This window comes from Lolium perenne, chromosome 3 (genome assembly GCF_019359855.2).
Source record: "Lolium perenne isolate Kyuss_39 chromosome 3, Kyuss_2.0, whole genome shotgun sequence".
Taxonomy (NCBI): domain Eukaryota; kingdom Viridiplantae; phylum Streptophyta; class Magnoliopsida; order Poales; family Poaceae; genus Lolium; species Lolium perenne.
The window spans coordinates 143,071,450-143,078,161 of NC_067246.2; the positions used below are offsets into that span (position 1 = coordinate 143,071,450).

At 44.9% G+C, this 6,712-nt stretch overlaps 1 long non-coding RNA gene across 3 annotated transcripts; it reads right to left on the reverse strand.

The window, feature by feature from the left end:
* Positions 1 to 1,730: 1,730 nt before the first annotated feature.
* On the reverse strand, positions 1,731 to 6,078 carry LOC127322170 (uncharacterized). 3 transcript variants are annotated; one of them, XR_011755465.1, is made up of 5 exons: positions 5,545 to 5,685; positions 5,131 to 5,381; positions 4,109 to 5,045; positions 1,938 to 3,857; positions 1,731 to 1,869 (listed from the first exon to the last, which is right to left on the reverse strand). It is a non-coding gene; the product is annotated as an uncharacterized lncRNA (long non-coding RNA). The 3 variants fall into 3 exon arrangements; XR_011755466.1 differs by having other exon boundaries at positions 1,742 to 1,869; positions 1,929 to 3,857; XR_011755464.1 differs by lacking the exon at positions 1,731 to 1,869 and having other exon boundaries at positions 1,902 to 2,280; positions 2,356 to 3,857; positions 5,545 to 6,078.
* Between the last annotated feature and the right edge of the window lie 634 nt (positions 6,079 to 6,712).

The following is a 6,712-nucleotide window of genomic DNA, read 5'->3' on the forward strand; positions in this document are numbered from 1 at the left end:
CTTTTCACTGTTGGGGCATTTTCGTCGAATTGTGTTGTGTTCTGTTTCAATTGTTGTGTATCACTGATTAAATTTTATGAGATCAGAAAAAGAAACATGTCTAAATACCCTTACACACTAATTTAAGTCAGAGCATCCCCTATTATGTTCCGTTTAGCATATATGTTTTTATGCAGAAATATTTCTTTTTAATTAGCTTTTTGCTGAAAATCAATTTGGTAAAGGAGGAGACGTTTCTATTTTACTTTAGCAAGTTCAAGAGCAAATTCCTTAGAGCATGTTTAACAGGCCCCTTAAAACCCGCCCACCCCGTAAAATTCCGGTGGGATACGGGGTGAGCGCGGTTTGGGCCGTCTAGCAGGCCCCGTATTCGGGCCGGCCAGTTTTGGCCGAATACGGCCCCCAGCAAATCGACACCGCCGCCCCCTACATATACCGGGCGAAGGTGCGAGTGAGGGGTTCGACCCTCACTCGTAACCCTAGCTCCGCCGTGCGCCGCCGCCTCCCCGCAAAGCTTCGGCGAGCAATCCCCCACTGCACGCCTCCCCATTCCACCCGTAGGTCGCCATGTCGGGTCGCCGAAGCCGTTCCGCGTGTCCGGCGAGCGGATCGAAGCGATCCCGCTCGCCGGACACCGTTGAGGAGGCGTGGCAGCGCCAATGCAAGCGCTCCGCCGCGGGGAGTCGCCGTGCCGGTACGCCGGCGCGCTTTACGTGCCGGAGTCGCTCCGTGAGTTCGCCGCGGGCGGGCGGTGGTACCAAGAAGATCCACCGCTCAAGCCGATGAGCGGCGCAGACTTCGAGAAGTGGCGCGCCGAGTGGGAGAGAGACCGCGCTTCGAAGGCGGCATGGGCGGCGCGCATCGGCAGCACCATCGGTGGAGGAAGCGGAGGAGATCCGCGAGCCGGCGAGGAGGAAGCGGATGAGGCAGAGGAGGAAGCGGATGAGGCAGAGGAGGAGGCGCAGTTCCTGCAGGCGGTGGCCGCATCCGAGAAGGATGCCGCCGAAGTTGCTCGGGCGGAGGCAGCGGCCATCGTCGCCGTCAGGGAATTCGAGGCACGGGAGGCTGCCGCCAGGGGACGGTTCGTCCCGTTCGCCATCCTTGACGATTAGATACGATCGCGCAATGTAGGATCTCGCAATGTACGTATGATATGTAGTATGATCAATGATGATGAACTATCGATAAATTTCCCGGGGTTCTAATTTTTTTAAATACGGAAAAAAATACGGGGTCTGCTAGACGGAATGGTTCTTCCGTGAGCAATTTTTTATAATGGGTGAAATATTCGTGTTATACGGAGCAGAGAAATACGGGCCTGTTAGACATGCTCTTAGTGCATAAAAAAAATGTAAATGAGGACACGTTTCTGATCCTCACGCCTGGAACCATCCTAGGACAGTCCCTCCAGCGCCCCAGCTTTGGCATTTTCAAGAAAAAAATCAGTAAAAATACAATTCCGTCCGTATCCTTCTCCTCTGTATTATACACATCTCCGTGTCCTCTTTCCGCTTCCGTATTCTTCCCCAATTGCTCTGTATGAACTCGAGCTAAGCAAGAACTGAAGTAGCCGATGGAAGCTGAGCCGTCTAGCGAGACCTCTGGTTGTGCTTCTGTCGACAGATCTCACCGCTCCTCCGTCCCCTTTGGGTCAGAGCTGTGGAACCTCGAGCTGGGAGAGCTGAGGAAGTTGAGTCCCGCACAAGCCGGCGGTAGGGATTTGGCGGCCCGGCGCTAGTGCTGTTGGCGGTCACCCTCCTCGGGAGCGCAGGCCCGCAAAGTTCTTGGTCGATGAGGGATCGTCCGCGCCACGTTCCGCTGCTACCGGGGCGCATGCCACTGCTTGGCGTATACGCTGCCAACTTCTTCCTCTACACCATCATGTCAAATCGGACGGTATGTTTCATTCTTGAATAATCATAATATACATTAGTTACTCTGTTTCTTGGCAAGCCTGTCACCAAATTTGGTCTTTATTCTTTCCAGCTTTCAAGGCTGATTAGAGGATTAACTTCAGTGGATGCAGGAGCTTCATGCTCTGGCAGACGGCGGTGCACCACGCTGTCGCTGATGACACCGGGTCGGAATGGGCGCTGGTGTACTCGTTGTCTCATCAGACCACAGCGCAGCAAGCATAACAATGGGATTCCCTTTCTCTTTTTGGCCCGACGTCTAGCTCCTGCTCCTCCTCCCAAAGTTTCTCCTGCTCCTCCTCCCAAATTTTGGAGGCCGCCACCGCTGATCGACGATTTGGAGGAGTCTGAAGCGCCAATGCAAGCACTGTGAATCAGAGTTCAAGCAGCGTTGGATAAGCACGCGGTATGTACAAAAAAGGAGCAGATTTTCTCCACCTACTTCGAGTATTTCACTACCAGCTTGGCGTCCTAACTCATTATCAGCAATATGCCATTTGAGAGTGAGTGTTGCCGTATGCCATTGCCATGCTATAAGGTCTTCCCCGAGACAAAGAGCCGAAGTTTTCAGCAGAAAAAAACATCACTACAGGTGACCTCTTCTCCTTTTCCCGTTAATCCCTTTTCTTCGTTTGGCTTAGAAAAAATATTATTGACATATATTAGTGCCCATCTGTTACACATGCGCCAGCCGTTGTCATTCCATAGACAAAAAAGAACAGTGTGACCTTCAAATCTTACTTTGAGGTCTACTTATTTACGCCATATTCAGAACCAGTACATTTACAATGGTCAAACAAATGATAACTACATGGTAATGTAAGAACTAAAAGCAAAGTTGTACATGCTCGGATTAGCAGTAAAATAAAGTGCTCTTGATGCTTGTTACTGTGTGCAGCTCCCATAATCAGAAGTGTTCTTGATATTTGTTTCTGTGTGAAGCAACTAAAACTCTGTATAAAAATTAGACAAAAAAACAGGGCTGATCTTCAAGCATATTTTCTGAGATAGAGAACTGTCTACCTATGCCATACTCAGAACAATACATCTAGGCTACTCACACTAACCAAAATTATGTGTTAAATTATGAACTGGAAACATAGTTGTACATGTCCGGTTTTTCAGTAAAAATATGTTCATGATGCTGCTCAGTAAGGTTAGCAAATAGTGCAGACATGAGATTCTAAACTCTAAATTAGTGGCCACCCAATTGGTGACAAATCACTATCTAGCAAACCAAATTATACAATAAAAGAACAATACAGTTTTTCCTTCATTGTTACTTTTATAGCATACTATAGATAAAGTGTATTTGTCTGATGGGCAAACTAAATAAATCAGGGATGTTAAACACGTAAAATGCGGGAAAGAAAGGTGAAAAATATGTAGAAAGATCAACCAATCGTCTATTTTTCATATATATTAAAAATAATCTTAAGATGTATGATGAACATACCTTCCGTCGATTTCAATTCGAGCATAGATCAACTTTAAACTATTGCAATAGACAAAGAAAAAGTGGAATATTTGCCGCTCGCATATAGCTTTCCGAGATAAATACCAAACTACACGACATTTATTTACCATGAGCGAGATAACACGATGTAGATGCATAGCAACAAAAAAAAACACAGAAATAGTCTTTGCGAGGTATATCGTGAAAAATATTAGAACATAGACACAACAAATAGTACCAAATAAATTGCAGTGAACGCTCACTTCTTCCATCTTATTTTCAGGAATTTCATGTGTGGTCTGAACTTTCTCCATCTTCCACATCTTATTCTAGCATCAACTATAGTCTTACAAAATTGAACCCACGAAAACCTTATCATATTTGTGTAAATCTAAATGCTAGTATGAAATACTGTAAGTGCTCAGTTCTTCTATGAGACCATATCTCGCCGTTCTTCTATAAGGCTCCATCTTGCGCAATCAATTGCACTTTATAATTTAAAAGAAAAGGGAAAGGAAATTTCTATAAATTGTGTCTGTACCCACATAGAAAATACGCTGAAACCAATGAAAGTGAAAAGTATGAAACTATTAAAGGTTTCATCATGAAGATTATATAACAAGGTACATAAATATTTAGGCAACTATCTAGGTATCACAAATATGGACAACAATGCCTCAAAATTTCTCATGAAAAGAAAATTAGGGAAGTCCGAAACATAAATTAAGAGCTAGCATACCTTGTAACAGAAGGAACTCATAAGTAATACTTTGTGTCTAAGACCTAAAATTAATCCCATCAAGAATACTGTGAAGCTGCAGATCATGACAAAGAACTGTCTTTTAGTTTTCAATGTTTTTATCGAAAAGAATGGTGCATGTGTGTATGTAATCATGGACATAGTGTTTTGGATTAGAAAGATGCAGAGGATGAGAAATATCTTGAGTTCTTACCAAACTAATTAGTAAGCCCCAACTCTCTGGTTTACTAATTATCATTTATTTTCTTCTTCCTTTTTTAGTACATCTCTCTAATACATTCAGGTTCATCATCTCTCATTGCAAAACATGCATTTGAAATGACATTCTATCAGAAACAGCAAAAACAGATTTGCAGACCCTAGCAAAGGATTCACGCTATAACATAGCAGAAATGTTTTATTATATGACCTTCACTCAAAGATATGGCTTGAAGTAGGTTTGCCTTTTTTCTTTCTAGTCTGTTCCGCTTTATTCCTGTAAACGTTGAGGCAATCCTCCTCCAGTTGCAATAGCACACTGTCCCGTTCAAGTTCATCGATCCTAAACAATTTCTCTCCATTGTTCTTGCATCAACAGATCCAATATTTAGACAATTCTAATAAAATTTTATGTAGAAAGAAACAAAAGAAGCAGGAACAACATGACACCTAGCTTAAGTACATACCAAGACATAAATAAATGCAAAGAAGGAAAATTATAGGCAAAAGTTTGCCAGAATCATAACTACATCCCAGCGAACCAGAGTGAGTAGGAAAAATGGTATGAGTCGACATCATAAAAAAGTTAATCAACGGTGAACACAGAGAAAAAGAATGGGCATAAAGATTGAACTATGGTGCAATACTTGGATTGCAGCAAGATCTTCCAAAATCACAAAACACACAAGCAGATCACTCAATACCTTCGTGACTTCATCTATATGACAATATAAATGGAAACACATGATAATGATAATCAACAAACAACTCTTTGTGGGCAAATCAAATCGACTGATTATTACCTTGAAGGTGGGTGACTTGATAGCCACTTCCAGCTCCATCTTCACGGCAGAAACCACAAAGGGTTCCTCCCGGTGGTATGGTGAGTAGGCAATTTTTCGCTGACACCATGATCTCGCCGGTGTTCCGTGGCCTCAAGGTGCGGTGCACGACCAGAGCAGCCGCCGCTGCTGCCCGATGGCTGTATCAGGCCGCTGAACTTGGTCGCCGTTCTCTAGATCGTGTCCAGGCATCAGTATTACTCCGCATCCATCTGCGCATAATCAGAGAGCACAATGGTTATTGGCAAATCATGTAATAAAACTAAAAAATGTATGGAACCATGAAAACAATTAGAGCTCACAAACATGCATACCCACATAGACTAAGGAGCAGATGAATAGAAGGGGAAAATAATATTGCTGGAGAGCATTAACCTGCTGGTCGATTTTGGTCATCATCGTCGGCATCATCCGCCAATCCAAAGTATGCTCGACTTGAATCAAAGCTGATGCAGGCGATCTTGATGGAAAACGCACGAAGGAGCTCGGCCGGGCTCCTTGGCAGGGCCGGCGCCGCCTGGGCTGCGTCCGCAGGGATCTGACGTGGTGGAGGACGCGTCAGATTTTGGAGCTCTGGGATGGAAATCCCCTCCAACTCGTCCTTGTCCTAGAAATCCAGCGATGAAGTGGGATTAATACAGCTATGAAGTGGGATTCGGAGGCACGGGATTGTGGTGGTCAATGGAGGTGAAAGGGAGGATATGGGTGGCAGGATCAGCGCGGACAGGAGCATCTCCTCGCCATCGTCGCCATACGCGAGGTCGGCGGCTGTGCCGTGGAGGAGCTCTCTCCTCGCCATCGCCGCCAGACGTGTGCTCGGCGGCTGTGTCGTGGAGGATCTCGTCCGTCTTAAAGCCATCGTATTGAGGTGGACAGAGGAGAATAAAAAATCTACAAAACGTGAGCCGTTTGGGGACTTGGAGTGCTATTAAGGGAAGGCACGCGGGGAGACAAAATAAAGTGGTGCCAGAGCCCACCAGTCCAACCACACGTCCATGCCCCACCATAAAACAATAATGCTATGTCCACCTAGGCCCAAAGAAAACGCAGCACATACCAAAGGAAAGGAACAATAATAAATGCAAGAGAACACCAGATATGCACACAGGAAAATCACGTTGGAAATCAACCAGAAAACTATATACGTGTCAGCTACAGGTTAATCCGAAAAAAGTCCAAAACTCTGAGAAAAAACGAAGCTGTTGAGGATTAATATAGTAGTTATATTCGGCTGAACTGTTATGGTAAGTAGAGTGGATCCTCATTAAATCTTGGTATGTGCAGGCTCTTGCATGGGCATGTGATGTCCAGTCGGCGACCTCATCGCCGAACACATCGAGACCAGAATGGGAGCCCATCAATGCGACTCCAACATTCGATTTGCGTCATCTCCGCATTCTTGGTTAGCGCACTCTGTAAATCAATTTCTCTTTCATATTTCTGGACTGTAAAATTATCGGTGGTTGCCTCTTTGTCGCTGCTTGAATGCAATACGATTTTAGCTATTGCAAAAAGGATTTGACTTGTTTCCGCATTCTTGGTT